General features: G+C 45.3%; 1 protein-coding gene across 4 annotated transcripts in view; it reads left to right on the top strand.

The window, feature by feature from the left end:
- Window positions 1–17150, top strand: part of PBX1 (PBX homeobox 1) — a 340115-nt gene that overhangs the window by 235044 nt on the left and 87921 nt on the right. The gene's annotated exons all lie outside the window — the stretch shown is intronic.

A 17150-nucleotide genomic window follows, 5' to 3' on the forward strand; every position in this document is an offset into this window, starting at 1 on the left:
TACAACTTTCGAGTCATAACCCCATCCTCAACCGTGGACCATCTTTAGAGGGAATTTATGATGTCACCTGAGACACCTGCTAAGTGTATTAGAAAGAATTAGGTGTTGGAAAGGTTTTGAAAAGCAGGTACTGGAAAGAATTAGTTGAGATTTGCCTGAAGAGAAGGAAGCATGACCGGGGTCAGACTTGGTAGCCTCGTGTTCTTGAGCAGTATATTTGCAATATTAATGCAGTAGATCTGTATCAAGAGGCCCAGAGTTTAGGAAGGTCAGGAAGGTATTTTTCTACTGTTCCCCATGTTGTTGTTATTAGCTGCTGGAACAACAACATCAACAATAACAGGAAGTAGATCACCAGGCCTTTCTTGTTAGTCTGTCTTAATCTGGAAACTTCCGCTAAAACCTGTTTAGTATTATAGCAGTATGCAAGCCTCCACTGACAGGAAGGTGGCGGCTGTGCATGAGGAGAATTGGCTGGGAATCAAACCTGGGTTTCCCACATGGAAAGTGAAAATTCTACGACTAAACCACCACTGCCCTCCTTCCCATGTTAGTAGAGGCAATTTACTAAAATGTTGTGTCCACTTTGGATTCTTTGACCTTTAAGAAATATGAGTAGTAGAGAAGGCTAGATGGCAAGATGGAGCAGCATTTCTATAGAATAGTAGGCTAAGGAGCTGTTGAATTGTTTGACATACATGGGTGGCATAAAGAAGACGTTAAGAAAAGTTCTTCACAAATAAATGACAGAACAAGACCAAATATACTTAAAGTAAAATATTTTCCTTTTTAAGTAAGGTCCAGGGTCATTTGGCAAGCTTTAAAAAAATCAGTAGTCATGGTATCTCCTGTCATAAGATTTACTAAGAAAGAACTTTTAGCAAACAGATCATTAAGTGCTAGATTCTCAACTGGGATGAGAAGTCTCCATTCCGAGAGAGAAAAGGCAACTAATATCTGGTGTGGATTGATTTTGGCATTGTTATGGATTGAAGTATATCCCCCCAAAATACGTGTTGTAAATCCTACTATACCTGTGGATATAGTTATACTCCAATTTGGGAATGGGTTTTCTTTTTTTGTTGTTGTTGTTATGTTAATGAGACAGTATTAGTGTTTGAGTGTCTTAAAACCTTGACAGTCTGGACCTCTTTTATATATACTTCAGATATAAAGGAGCCCTGGTGGCTCAGTAGTTAAGTGCATAGCTGCTAACCAAAAGGTCTGTGGTTCAAACCCACCAGCCGCTCTTCAGGAGAAAGATGTGGCAGTCTGTTTCCATAAAGATTACAGCACTGGAAACCCTATGGGGCAGTTCTACTCTGTCCTATAGGGTCAGAATTGATTCGATGGCAACAGGGGTTTTGAGAGATAAAAGAGAAGATTAAGCAAGCAGCAAGCAAGCAGAGATGGGGGAGATAGATGTCACACCACAGGAGAAGATCTCCAAGGAACCAAGAAACAGAAGCGGAAGAGACAAGGACCTTCCTCCAGAGCTGACAGAGAGCGAGCCCTCCCCTGGAGCTGGCGCCCTGAATTTGGACTTCTAGCCTTCTAAACAGTGAGAAAATAAATTTCTGTTAATTACAGCCACCCACTTGTGGCATTTGTGTTACAGCAGCACTAGATAACTAAGACGGGCTTGCTCAAGGTAAGGATGGGATTCTTAAATTCACTGACTTGGGTTCCTGAGGCCCGGTACAAAATCCATTGCGATTTTCTGGGCCTCCACTCAGTTGCACATGACCAAACTGTAGATAACACTTTGGTTCAAGGCCGTGGGCTTTGTGCTGAAGATGCTTCTGTGGCCAAGAAAGAGGATTTTGCTCTTTGTTATGATTTAGGGCATCTAATATTTTTAATGGACCAGAATATCTGTTAGAATTTAGTAACTTTGGCTTTCCAAAGACTGGAAGGAGTAGAGGACGTGGGCATCATCTGTAATCTAATTTTTCTCCCATAATACTTGTTTTTCCCCATTTCTCAATTGATATCTCCCGGTGTAATTAGCATTGCACGCATTTCCTGCTAGTGCCCTGTAGGTATAACACATTGCGCCAAGAACCACGGCCCAGCAGGAATATACAGTATCCTTTGCCAGTGTAGATCAGAGCTTGATTACAGTTCACGGCTGTAATTCAAGCCTGCTAATCCTCCTCTGGGTTAGGAAAAGAGGCCTGTTCTATTAGATAAGCTGATTACTGTCTGGTGTGTGCTTCATGCTTAGCAAGAGTTGTTTATATGTGGAATTATTGCTGGTTGGAGTCCGTGCTTCACTACGCTGGGGAAGCTTGCTTAGGGGTCAGGGGTATCAAGCTTCACCTCGGATCTGGGAGGGATTGAGAAATGGAGTCATGAATACAGCCGCTTTTCTCTCAACCTCTGTGGAAGTGGCTAAATATTTACTTTTCTTCTGGGTAAAAGAAGGAACCAGATAAGATTTTAAGAGTCTGAGACTTCTGCCCCCAGGATCCTTGGTCAAAGGTCACTGCCCTAGACCTTCCACTGTCTGACTGGGTTTGTAGGCTGATTTTAGCAGTAGGCCGTCTTGAGAGCTAGGTTAGGGAGGAATATGGTGGCGCAAAGTTGAGTGTGTGGTGAGATCCACAGCCACAGACTCAAAAGTGCCCAACCACCGGGGAAGGATGCCCGCAGAGACCATTGGAATGCTTTCTCACATTCAGAGATGTTTTCTTCAAAGCCACAAAAGCCCTGACACCACCTCTGTTTCTCCCTACCAGCCCATCTCTGGTCTGGTTTGCAGCTTGTGGCTTGAGTACAGTCTATGAAACCCTTGGTCTTCATTGAGGAGGAAGTGCATTTGTTACGATTGTCTGCAAAGTGAAGCTGGCGTGATTTACGCTGGCTGCACTCTGGGGATTTCCACCTGTTTCACTGAAGCAGCTCTTCAGGGAGAGGGTGGGGTATCTTGTCCCCAGATGGAGAGCTGAGGTTATGCTTAATAATGGCTCTTAAGTGTTTAAGTCTACAAGTGGTTGCTGGATTTAATGGGGTGAGGATGAGAGGTGAGTGCTGAAACAGTTACAGGTAAAGAGGAGCACCTGGCCATTGTCAGCCTCTGCGTGAGCATATGTTGGGGTCTGTTTATATATTAGAAATCAGTGGCAGATTATACTGGAGTAAGGAAATAAAGATGAATGTCAACACGCTTAATTATGATTATATCACAGGGGGTGGACTTTTTTGGTGAGTAAACCCTCTACACCATTGTATTTTAATGATCTATTTTTCTGTCCGCTTTTCTTCCCCAAAACCATCAGTTCCTTTAGGGCAGACATTTTATCTTTGATTTCTGTGTCCCTACTTGACACATAGTAAGCACTCAAGGATAATTGTTTGAGTTAATGAATGGATAAAGTAATTAATGTATTTCAGGAAAGAGGGTACTTACCCCAGAGTGAATGCACAGCATACATTATTACTCTCTTTATCACAGCATCTTGTAGATGGTCTGCGGTTCACATACCTTACTATCTTTCTCTCGGTTCACATACCTTACTATCTTTCTCTCTTATGAAACAGCGGCTCCAAATCCCATGCGTTAGAACTGACTCAACAGCAACTGGTTTGTTTTCTGTTTTGTTTTGGCTGACCCATGCCCTTCACACCTAAGAAACAGACATCTTTCTCTCTTGGAGTGGCTGGTGGGTTCGAACCGCCGACCTTTTGGTTGGCAGCCAAGCGCTTAGCCACTGTGCACCAAAGCTCTTCCTTAGAGAAATTTCTGCCTCCTAAATTTCGGCATATTCTCCAAATGGGGATTTGTTTTCCTCCTAAACTTAATTTACAGTCCTAGGAAAAATCCAAAAGGACCCACACAGAGGGTATTACACGCTAAAACAGAGCTATAAACAGTGACTGCAAAGTTTTAAGCCCCATTTGAGCAACGAAAATGTTTCTTTGACATGCAATGATTAACTTACTTTTTTTTTTTTTTTTTAATTTAAGGGGTATGCACCTTTGAGCTTAGTATAGCTGTCACTTTGTGTATGACTTGAGCTCCTAAGTCTCAGCTAAAATTTCAGAAAGACTGGATGGCTACGCTAAATCCAGCAGCTGTACATCTGTGTGCACTCTGTGTGTGAAAGAGTGTGTGCCGTCATACAGAAGACTGAGATATAAGTAATGGACCTTTTTTTTTTTCCTTCTACCTGTTAACTGAGTAAATGCTTGGCTGTAAAAAGAGTAATTGCCTGGGGAAACTGCACCTTGAAATTTACCTTAGCATCTTCAAAATAATTTCAGGGGTTTTTACAGTCAAGAGATGAATAGGAATGCTGCATCCCAGAGAATCTGACCATGGAGCTAAACTCTGAGAAGGAGCCCTGGTGGTGCAGTGGTTAAGCGCTCAGCTGCTAACCGAAAGGTTGGTGGTCCAAACCCACCAGCCGCTCCGAGGGAGAAAATGTGGCAGTCTGTTTCTCTAAAGATTCCAGCCTTGGAAACCCTATGAGGCAGTTCTACTCTGTCCTGTAGGGTCACTATGAGTCGGAATCAGCTTGACAGCAATGGGTAAGATGTCCATGTTTTAATCCTCAAGACCTGTGAATATGCTTAGGTTGCATGGCAAATGAGAGAGTTATAGATGGAATTTGGATTGATAATCTACTCAAGGGCAGTGGGTTTTTTACAGGTGTTGTTGTGTGCCCTCGAGTTGGTTGCGGCTCATAGCAACCCTGTATGTCAGAGTACTGCTGCCCCATAGGGTTTCCTAGGCTGTAACCTTTATGGGAGCAGATTGCCTGGTCATTTCTTCAGCGGTGCCGCTGGTAAGTTCAAACTGCTGACCTGTCGGTTAGCAGCCTAGCACTTAACCACTGTACCACCAGGGCTACAAACACACACACACACACACACACACACACACACACACACACACACACACTCTCTCTCTCTCTCTGTCTCTCACACACACACACACACACACTGTCTCTTTCTCTCTCTCAACACTCTTGATAAAAGTACTAGGAGCTCTTCACTGGAGGATTTCAAAGCACCGTTCTTACTCTTTCTCTGAGCCCAAGGGTCATTTTGCTCGCTTATGAAGGAGGAGAGGTGGTCCGAGAGTGCAGGTTTGCAAACTGGAAACAGCCTGTCTCCTGCTGTGTGTTATTAAACCTCCAGACCAAGGTGTTCTTCTAGCAACCCTGGGCCATCATCATCAAACAGAGCAACAGCAGAGTAACTTTAATTTCATGCCCCCATCTCTTATCACAAAAAGTCAAGTCAAATTCAGTTTTAAAAAAAAAAATGTTTACACACTGTAATTTTTGATGATTTGATGTGTAAACAATTCTGTGACATTTTAGTTTATTTTAAGACAGAATGGGCTAGAGGGCTCTGAAGCTGGGAAAACCACACATGGGCTATTAGTGGTTTTTCTTGGTTTAGGCTAGTTCAGGAGAGCAGAAAACCAAAAAGCTGCTGTTGAGTCAGTTCTGACTCATGGTGCCCCCATGTGTCACAGAGTAGAACTGCTCCATAGGGTTTTCTGGGCTGTAATCTTTTACAGAAGCAGATTGTCAGGTGTTTCTCCTATAGTGCCACTAGGTGGGTTTGAACTACTAACTTTTAAGCACAACTGTTTGCACCACCCAGAGACCTAGTTCACAAGAGTAGAGCAGTGAAATTCTACAAAAGACGGCATGAAAGCTCACATTGGCCTCCAACCTGTGAAGACCTTCCAGCTGCTAATTCAGGCCCTAATGTCCTGATTGGCCCTGATTACTTCTTCAGGACACCGGCCCATGCTTGCTACAGCTTTGCTAGGATTCGAGGCAGCTGTTATGTAGCAGAAAAGCCCAGAACTAAGTCAACTACATAACTGGTTATGTTCCTTTGTGCCATTCTGACTCCTCTGTGCCTCAGTTTCCTCCTCTAAATAAAAGGACTAATGATAGTTCTTGTGAGAATAAAAGTAACTGTAAAAATGGCCAGCAAGCTTTGCCAGAACGTCCACATATACTGGATGCAGGCCACACCTCCAAGGAAACTCCCTTTCAACTGATTGGCTACTCACCGCAGATCTCATTATGGAGGCTATCACACTGTATCAGATCTCATCATGAAGGTCATTACATCATCATATGACTGCCAAACCACATCATAACTGCCAAGCCACTGAGAATCACAGCCCAACCAAGCTGACACAACACAACCTTAATGATCACAGAACCCTAACAAGGGGATTGGTCAGTTTTGACATCCTGCTAGGCTTAAGATGAGCCATCCCAGAGGCAGATGGGGAGATCTCACTACCACCTAGAAGAAGAGCCAGCAGCAGAGTGTGTCCTTTGGACGCTGGCTCCCTGTGCTGAGAACCTTCTAGACCCAGGAGACAGAGAGAGCTGTAACACTGGAGATGGCACTAGACGGCTAGAAGCAGCGGCAGTGAAATGGCAGCAGAACCAGGACACTGGCACAAGACAGTGTGGTAGGCTTCCTGTCCCACGGAGCAAGAAAGTGGGGTGCCCCCAGGCACTTATTAGCAGAGCTAAAGAGCTTTGTAACAATTGCTCCAGCAGGGCAGAGGGCCAGGCCGAAGGGCCGAGGGGCCAAGGTCCAGAGAGAGGCTTGCCTGCGGGCACAGCCCAGGAGTTGTCCTGATCGAAGAACTGTATCCTGAGTTGTTCCTGATCCTGAATTGTAACCTGTTACTTCCCTAAGAAACCCCATAACTGTGAGTATGGTCTGTGAGTTCTGTGTGGCCATTGCAATGAATTATCAAACCCAGTAGAGAAGTAGAGAGTGCCATTGGAGGGACGGTTGGTGTTAGAATTGGTAAAAAGGTTGGATGGTGGAGGTATGTCTGACTTCCACCTCAGAACAAATGGCCTTTGGCTGTTGATGCTGATAATGATTCTCCTCCCCCTTGTGAAGTCGGACGAGGAGGTCTGAAGCTGCTGCCATGCCCTTTTTACAATGGTTGCCTGAGACCAGCCTAGGTCCTTGTCAGGGTAGCAGTGTTGTTGAGACTGTACAGGCCACTCACACTTCATGCAGGCTGGGAGATTTTTATTTTAACTGAGCTGTAAGGCTGTCACTGAACATAACTGGACGTGACCAGTCTGGCAGAGTTGAGCAGAGTGCTGCTGGAAAGCAGGCAGTCCCGAAACAGAAAAGCAAATTTGGCTTCTAAGATTACCGTATGTCCGCTACCCCAGAGAGTGTGAGCCTGCGCAAAGACTGTGCTGAGTGAGGGCAGCTGCAGTCTCCTCTCTGTGCTGCGGGACCTCCTGGCCACTCAGCTGGCTACTGCCTCAGTGTCCTTGTCACAAGAGGTACAGCTGTCTTGCCGTACCAGGGTGCAGCTCAGTGAAGTACCACCATCCTTGAGGTGCCTGAGAAAGGGGCCACCCTAACATCTGGCTGGTGGAACATGGAGGGCACCTTCTGTAGCTGAGGCTTGAGATCCACTGTTATGTGGACTGGGAGGGATGTTGGCTCCCAAGTGGAAGAGAAAAGACACCTCTTCAGATGAATAACAGTAAGAACCACAGTAAATAAGGCCCAGCCTTAGGGAGGCAGATCTTTAAAGGAAAATTAAGATAGCCCCTCATCCGTCTCTCTGTCAACCGTTGATATATTTAGCTGGTGCCTTGTGGTGCTAAACGCTTTTTGATGATGATAATGATGATGACCACCTTACCGCCCCACGGGGGAGGGGGCCGCTGGTGTGAGAGTGTTGGGTGGGGGCTCCCTCTCTCTGTGCACAGAAAGAAGGAGAGGGCCGGAGAACCCTTCTCCCCGCAAGTTCCCCGTGTTAGCAGTATGTGAAAGGAAGTGGAGGCAGCAACAACAAAAAACCCATCAGAAAAATCAGAGCCTAATCGCTCCCATCTGCTTCAGTGCTGCTTCCCCTCGCTGCCTGCCAGGATGTTTGCTGCAGACCTAAGCAGCACATTATTTTCGATAAGTTGCAATCATTTACTTGAAATCTACTTCTCCTTTAAAATGTCCCCCTGGAAACTCAAATCGGCATTTGAGAAGCCCTGCTCAGGATGGAATCAGAGTTCTCGCACTCAAGCTGAAGAAAAGTTAAGCCCATTTGACCACCAGGTGTTTTATTTGTTCAAGATTCCAGCCACTTGGACTCCTCCAGAGGGAGGAGAGGAAGAGGCACCATGGAAGACAGTCAAGGAGGTGAGGGCAACTCTGTAGGTTTCATTCCCCAAGGAAAAGGCACAGGTGTTGAGATGGGAGAGATGGGGAACGCTGGCTTCATAGACTCTTCCTCAAAGGAAAGTGTCACGTCTCCCTTAAGACACCAAGTCAAGAGTTCTACTGACCCGCATGAGAAGATGCTTCTCTTTTACCCAGAGAATGGACTATTGAAGATCGAAGGCATGTTTTGCAATTTGGAGCTCATAATTTCAATCCCCCCTCTCCACCACCACCACCCAGGATTTCTTATTTAGCATCTCTTGCCCAGAAGTACCCGGGCAGTACAAATGGTTAATACACTTGGCTGCTGACAGAAAGGTTGGAGGTTTGAGTCCACCCAGAGCTGCCTTGGAAGAAAGGCCGGAAGATCTACTTCCGAAACATCCGCCATTGACCACCTTGTGGAGCACAGTCCTGCTCTGACACATGGGGTCGTCATAAGTTGGAATAGATTTGATGGCAACTGGTTTTTTGCCCAGGATGGGAATCTAGGCACAGTTAGCATCCTTGTTCAGCCATCCGATCTTCCTCTCAGTAATAGGCTTAGTGCTTTCAGAGGCTACTTGGGAAGTTTTGAGAAAGAGCAAAACCCTCCTGCTTCTCATGCAGCCTGTTTGCCTGCCTATGGTGTGTCTCCTTGTGTTTGAGGTTGGCACAAGTGACTCATTAGCAGCAAGACATGTGCTTGGGGTGGTTTTGTAACGAGTGGTGATGGATCAGCCACATACTCTCCCTGAAGGACCCTGACTGACCTTGGATGCATTTGTGAGATGACTGTCTGGGGTCACAGGTGTTGTTTGTGGTCATGGAAAAAGAAAAGCTAATTGCCATGTGTTTTGAAATGGACCTGGGGCACCCATAAATAGACTGTGTGTCCTTCAGCTGGTGAATTTCCTCTATCACCAAAGTGAATGGAGGTGATTTCATGTCAGGCAGGGTGCACTGGGGATTCAGTCTCTCTTTCCTTCTCCTGTGCCCTTCTTTCAGTATTATGTACCCCAAAATTCAGCAGGCTGGTTTGGGTATAAACATTATTTTACTATTTAAAGACAGAAACAAAAAACAAACCCATTGCCATCAAGTCGATTCCGACTCATGGCAACCGCATGTGTTACAGAGTAGAACTGCTCCATACGGTTTTCTTGGCTACAGTCTTTATGGAAGCAGATTGCCAGGCCTTTCTTCTGTGGTGCCACTGGGTGGATTCAAACTGCCAACCTTGAGTAGTAGTCCCGCACAGACCATTTGTGCCATCCAGGGACTTATAACGTGAGGAAATATCCCAGTATAAGATAAGCAAATCACAGATATGCAGCTCAAGTAATTTGTTAGAATTTAGTCTCACACATTATTCAGCTCTTATATTTGCCTCTGGGTTTACAATTTCATCTACCTTAGCTTTCCCCTGGTCAAGATAGACTCCTTACTTAGCTCCCTCAATGACAGAGGCAACAGAGTGCTCATGGTGGGTTTCCAGATACAGCAACCCCCTCACCACCCAGCCCTGTATTCCCAGTCTAAGCTGCACACCTCAGAACCACCCAACATGCTGACCAGATGGTGCCTCCTTCCCCTGGTCCCTCACAACAGATTTCCTGTCCCCTGGACCTTCTTCCCCCTTTGCTTATAGCCCCTAGTAGTACCCGGAGAGGCCCCCTCTTATGACCAAGCCTCTTATTGTTCTAAACCCTCTCTTTTTGCAGGGAGAAGTTCTCCCCAGGGTCTGCTTAGGTTTTTCTGTGACTTGCCTCTAGTTATTAAATCTTCATCTCTCTAATTTCCTCTGTAACACTCTAACCAACATGAAATCACACTACTTTCTAGTTTTTTTTTAACAGCTTGTTTTACCTTGAATTTGTTAAGCTGCCAAAAACAAACACCCCCCCCCAAAAAAAAAAAAAGCTTGGAGAAACCCAAATAAAATGGCTTAAACAAAATAGAAGTTTGTTTTTCTTTTACTTTTGTTGCTGCGTTGAAATAACACAACCTAGGTAGTATAAATCAAAGAGGTTTATTAAGAATTTTAAAAGATAGTTAGAATTGGGAATAGCATGGTTCACCAAAATGAAACCTCATGATTCAAGGCCGGAGTCTTGGGCACAGTCTAATATAGGGCTAAGGCAGTTCTGATTGGTTACTGAGAATAAAATGCAAGGGAAAAATGCAACAAGTGATAGGTCATTGGCTACATACTCACAGTGAACTAGAACACTGGTGCAGAATGCAGCAGGTTGCGTGAACATCCCTTGATCACACCTTATTAAGGGAGTGGGCTTAATTTGCTGTGTGCTGCTCCCAGGTGGCAGCTCATAATTTCAGCCCTTTGTTCAGCTAGGCTGCTTTCTGGTAGTCAAATGCCACTGGTACCTTGACTGCCAGGCAGCTCTGGTTTATCTTTACCATGTACAGGTTCATATCCCCAAGGTGTTTGGGTATGCGGTGTTAGGTTCAAATTCTCAGAACATTTGACCATTTCAGATGACTAAGTTAAACGCAAGGCTCCTCAAACTCAGCTAACACTTCTGCTCTTTCTATATACATCATTCTTCCAATAGGCATCATGTTACTTCTCTGTGCTGAAGCATTAGTGGAGACCTTTATGCAGCACTTAATGGTTCCTATCACAATGACCACTATCATCCAAATCATAATTGCAGTGAGCAGCACAGATCTAACCCATGCATCCATCCCTCAGGCAGCCAGCTAAAAAAAGTCAGTAAGGGAGAAACCTGAGGTGGCTTCTGATATGTGTAGCTAGGTTGCTTTCCGGTGTTATTTGCCTAATATCATGTTCCACTTGCCCTGAGGTATTCACCCACATGCAGCAAGAGGTGTTGGCAATCATACAAACTCCTAGCTATTATGCTACCAGGAAGTCAAGTGCAATTCGATTATCCAGCATTACCTTGGCAAGGGAGTTCAGTGAAGTTTGCGGGCAACCATAGCACTGGCTATATCATCAGCTGTTTGTTTCATTGTATCAGACAAATTCCTGATTGACAATTCCAGGTCAGCAACTCCTCGCCAGGGTATAAAGGCTCTTAAAAATGAAAACCCTAGACTGAGATTATCCTTAACAGGATTGCCTCCAGGCCAAGATCTCCCTTACATCGAGCGAGGAGGTCTAATTCTCCAGTCCATTGTAGACTATCATTATATGAATATATATCTAATGGTACCTCTAGTGAGCTCAAGGTACACTGGCCCGGCATATTCCATCTGTCTAGGCAGGGTGATGCCTAAGCATAGAGCCCACCCTTGTGTCTGGTCTCTTTTTAGTGGGGTAATCTGATCCTCCACACAAAAATACGTATTCATAAGAAGCACAAATCATGTTATTTCCTGTGTAATTGTATGGGAAGGGGATGCTTTAATTAACTCGCTCAAGCCACTGTTCAGTTACGGAGTCATTACAGATAGACAACAGTCCCATCTTTAGAGGGTTCCAGAGCCTGATACAGAGGGAGGAACGAGCCAGTATTGTTTAGTTAAGCAGTCAGGTAATTTCTTTTGCCTTATTTGATAACATCCCAAAGTATCTAGGGAATTATCTGTGCCAGTTCGTCAAACAACGTGAAAACCTCTGCGTTTTGTGAAGCAAGCCCTCAGGTTTCCATAACCTGTTCACACATTATGGGCTGGGTTAAACTAGAGCATGGTACCTGTGGCTGGGCTGACAATCCCAGGAGTATGCCAAAATCTGACTGGTATGGCTTGTTTAAAGTAACAGTAAGGCTAATGATAGCTTATAGTTGTTGACTGCAATTGCCAAGAGGTCGGAGTTTTCATGGACTGCATGTGGAATGGGGTGACAGACCCCATTCCAGCTAGTTAGGTTGCCTGCCCTGGTCACGGCCTGGGACGATAGCTTCACAAAGGCATTTTCCTGCCAGGCATCAATTAAGATTATGAACCACAAAAGAAGAATATTTGAGGACAGCCTCATGATGAAGGAAAGTTGACCCCCCCCCCCCAGAATACAGTATACTAGGACACCACTAGGCCCCTGACAGTAACGAAATCAAATCCCCTTACAAACAGCACATGAGTATGTGGAGTTTGAATACAGAAAACAAATTATCAAAAACTGAAAAGATATAGACATAACGAAATCTTAAAACTGGCTTATCCAGTTTTCCCTTCCAATTAATCCTAACTTATAAAAGAAGTAATTTCAATCAACATGCATAAAGCAATTATTTCCACCACTTCTATTAATATTATTGAGAAAATAAAAACAAGGATTTAGAGCCACGAGGAAAGGATAGGATGTTGAGGCAAGAGATAATATAAGAATTGCAAACAAAGAAAAATGGCACTAGCCACAATAATGATTAGAAAGAAAAGTCCTAAACTTTCTGCAGGTTGCATGGGTTGAAATACAGGCCTGGTCCTGAAGTCTTGGGAGAGCAGTCTACTCAGATGTGGTGTCCTTCAATAGGCTGCAGGGTCCACGTGGGCGTTGCAGCCTTCTTAAGCTATGAGAGGTATATCCAGGCTTTTATCCCTGTTGGGAGGTGAGCTAGGATCCCTGGCGGCACAATGGTTAAGAGCTCAGCTGCTAACCAAAAGGCTGGCAGTTCAAATCCACCAGCTGCTACTTGGGAACCCTATGGGGCAGTTGTACCCTGTCCTATAGGGTCGCTATGAGTTGGAATTGACTCCAACAGCAACGGGTTTGGTTTGGTTTGGTTTTGGGAGGAAGCTTGCACAGCTGCGTGAGCGCAGTCAATTCCGCTCAGCAATCACTTCCGCTCCTTAGGCTGAGAAGACTTGAGGAAGCAGTCCACTTTCAAGAATCTCCGTGGAGGTGGTTACAGTGTAACCTCCCTGATAACATGAGTCATTAGATTTTAAGTAAGAGCTATCAACAAACAAATTAAGATCTGCATTGTCAAGAGGAGTTTCTTGTGGGTCAGGTTCAATGGTTAATAAATGGTCAGTCATATCAATGCAGTTATGAGGCGAGGATTTCTTTATCATCTGGTAAGGGCATAACAGTTGCTGGATTTAGTCCAAAGACAGCATATAAACGAATGTATGGGGCGGCCAGTAAAGCAACCTCATAGGAGGTCATCCTGTTGGTGGTCAAATGCTGTGTTAAACTCAAATTCAGAAGAGGAGACAGTGCCTGAGGAACGTATTCAACATTAAGGTCATTTCCCAGAACAACATCTGCAGTAGTCTCTCCTAGCTGGGCAGTGGCTGCAACAGCCCCAAGGCATGGTGGGTATTCCCTGGCTACTGGCTCCAGCCAGACACTGTAATATGCAAATAGTCTCCATTGCCCTGCATGCTCCTGGGTTAATTTCCATTTACCTGGTGCACACGGAAAAAAACGAAGCTTAGAATTAGGAAATCCTGAAGTAGGGGTACGGACAACCAGATCCTTGCTGGTTGCAGCCTGAAGTTGCTGCAACTGCAGAGCCATTAATTTATTCTGCTTCATGTGAGAGGTGATCAGTTGAGTTTGTCTAGTTTGTTTGCCCTGTTCCAAAGTCTGAGATAATTTATGTGCTAAATTAGCAGGTTGGTGGTGGTAGCTGTTTCCCAATTTATCCGACGGCATTTAACTAATTTTGGCAGTTCAGGTCTAGCCTATTTACAAACATTGAATTAAAAACAACCTTTGCCCCATCTTCTGTCAGAGCTAATCCCGAATGCCGAGTAAAAAGTTTAGCCAATCTATCCCTGAATTATGCCCATTTTCTATTTTGTTGGCAAGCACAGAATTTCTCCAATGGGGAGCTCCTCCATAGACCCCAAAGTGAGAGCTACTGATGGTCTAGTTTTTAGGTCTGTTAATTTGTGGTGTTGATTGTCCTGATACTGGATTTTCTTCTTCCTGTGACCTTGAGTCATTTACGTTTGGAATTCTAGACAGACCCGAAGGAAAAAGAACTCAAAACATATTTGCCATCCTCAAGTAACCTTCCGCCACAGAGTTACACACCCAAATTCCCTATTTTGAAAATCATAATTCAGAGTAAGAAAAGAACATGAACGAACAGGTCATTCATTCACAAACTGAAATGCTTCGTCTTTATCCCAAGCTAGAAAGAACTGCTTACAAATTTGCCTGCTGAAATTTTCTTGTTTCAAGGTTGGTTCTATCAAATTCACTTGGTTTTCCTCGATTTGGTTAAAAAAAAAAAAAACTTGCCGTCTACCATTCCTCTGGGCCTTGGCAGTCTGCCCTTAAAAAAAAAAAAACCACTTCAGACAAGATGCAGCACAACCCTGAAAAAGAGAACTCTACAACACCCAGAAATCGGCCTGCACCCTCGCATGAGACATTTCTTCACCAAAATACACATGCCCGTTACCATTAGGAAATCATTTAAATACAGGCAGGTTACCAAACTTTGGTTACGGAGAAAACAGGAATATAGAGACAAGCCGGACTCGCCTTTACCGCGCGTTCCCTCACTCGCCTGTGTCCACCGGTCTAGGTTCTGCTACCATCTACGCACCTCCGCCTCCAGGCTGCCCTCCGGCTGTAGCCCACGCCGCAGTGACCCAAATTCCAAACAGCGTACAGAACAGGATGGCTTAGAAAGTGGGAAGAGTCTTCAGTAAGCCTGAGGGGTCACTGGAGCTCCTTGTTGGGGCTTCCCCCACTCCTTGGTACGTCGCTTCTCTCCTGGGGGCGCCAGGGCTCTGCCACTGGATCACATGACTTCGTTCGCACCGAGGAGCAGAAATGTGATGGGTACCCCTCCTAAGAGTACCTCCCTTTTAAAAGACAAGGAATTAGGGTCTAAGATGGGATTCAGGCACCACTGACACACCAATCAGGCGGCTCATGGGTATGGAAAATGGCTGATGGTCACAGCCATGAAGTGCTGTGTCTCTACCTTCGATGCTTCACAAGCGTGGAGACGTGAAAAGGAAGGGAAGGACTCAACGGGAAACTTGATTGATCCAGGACACGTAACTGAAAGGTGGAAGCAGTGTCCCCCCTGAGACCCAGAGACCGAGCCATTGCTCTGAGCCGAAGCGAGGCCTCCTGCCTATCTTCCCACCAGCGTGTGACCAAGCACACCTGCCTTCTTCCCAGCTCTTCCGCCACCGCTCGGGGCTGGAACACTCCGTCTACCTTCAGTGCTTCTGCCCAATAGTTCTACTTTCTGCTTTTTCCTACACGAATACTTTTCGACAATGTTCTCATTTTCTGTCTTGATTCTATCTTATACTGAATTTGTACTTTGCCATACGGCGGCCAAGTCCAGGGCGGAAAGCTTACGGATGGACGCTCGCTGCGGTTTTCCCGCGGCCTTATTTTGAAGGCATTTTCTAGGGTGGCTGTTCCTCAGTAGAGGCTTCGCAATGGGACTTTTCTTTAACCGGGGGTGAAATAAAATCTTCAGAATGCTAAGGGAGTATAGAAAGGGCATCAGCAGGTCTGGCACCAGGGTAGGGAGGGCAGGGTAGACAGCAGAAGCTCGGGGAGCGGAAAGGGGGAAAGCACTGGCAAAGGGGGGTGGGCAAAGTGGGAGGGGCAGTAGGTGGAGGGGAGGGAGTAGAGGAAACGTTAGGAGGCGGTGTTAATTTCTTCTCCTTTGCCAATTTAGATATGGGCTCCTTTAGGGAGGCCAGTTTCCCTCTTTATTGCCTTCTTACCGATTCTTGGCACCCAGCATAAAGTGAGTCCCATTGTTTCTGTTTGGTGCGCAACCCTCCTTACTTCCAGTTTGGTGTGCAGACGGTAATACTGGACATGTCAAAAGTTACCCACGTTGGCCAACATCCTTCAAGACTGTGTTTGGTAATCCCATGCCATAGGCCCAGAAACACAAGTATCTGGACCGTAATGTTTCTGCGTGGCGTCTGGTCCTAGCAGCCACTCGCGTCTAATCTTAAACTGCTCTAGAGACCAGAAAAGATGTGCCGAGAAACGCATGGGCACCCAAGGGAAAATATCTATCTGCTAAAGAACAGCCTCCGCAGGCGGTCCTTTAGCGAACCAAAAGTCAAAACAGAGAGAAAAACCAGAATGAATCTCAGCAAACTTCAACGCAAAGATTGCGGAGTTCGGACCTGGAAGGCCTACCTGAGGATCCCCCAAGAGCGGAGGAGACGGGAGAGCTCAAAAGGCCCTTGCCGGCGCCTGGCGTCCAAATCCACCGTCCCACAGCGTTGAAACAGATTTCTTCCGAATCCCGACGCTGCCACCAACATGTCACCGCTTTGAAATAACACAACCTAGGTAGTATGACTATAGCGACCCTGTAAGGTCACCATCAGTCTGAATGGACTCAAGGGCGGTAGGTTTGGGGAGGTGTTTTTGATTGTTGTTTGTTTAGGTAGTATAAATCAAAGAGGTTTATTTAGGATTTTAAAAGGCAATTTGAACTGGGAACAGACTCAATGAAATGAAACCACATGGCTTGGTGGGGTGGGGGACTTGGCACAAGCTAAGATAGAGCTAAGGCAGTTCTGATTAGTTACTGAGAATAAAATGCAAGGGAAAAAAGATGCAACAAGTGGTAGGTCATTGGCTGCATACTCTGGTGCAGAATGCAACAAGTGACCATTCATTGGTTATATGCTAATTAGCATCAAAGTCACATTTCTTAATGAGAAATTACCATTGAGGCACACATTTCTTTAGCCATCTAGCTGCTATACATGTTAAAGTTTTCCCAAATGGGGAACCTGCCTTTAACTTCAGCCATTTAACTTTAGGTCGAAATTTTTATCCCACACACTTTCATATAGTCTGAAGGTGACCATCCTGGGTGGTCTCCACAGTGTCAACCCAAGCTCTTGTTTGGCTTCTCTCCCTAATGGGGCTTCCACTCCCTGGGTTGACTCATGGTGCAGGGTGACTGCTAGAGCCCCAGCCGTTATCTTCACATGCCAGGCAATGGAGGAGAAGGAGAGGAGCAGGAAGCACGTCCCCTCTTTTTTTTTTTTTTTTAAATATTTTTTTGTACTTCAGGTGAAGGCTTACAGAACAGATA

Source organism: Trichechus manatus, unplaced genomic scaffold (genome assembly GCF_000243295.1).
Source record: "Trichechus manatus latirostris isolate Lorelei unplaced genomic scaffold, TriManLat1.0 scaffold00145, whole genome shotgun sequence".
NCBI classification, from domain to species: Eukaryota; Metazoa; Chordata; class Mammalia; order Sirenia; family Trichechidae; genus Trichechus; species Trichechus manatus.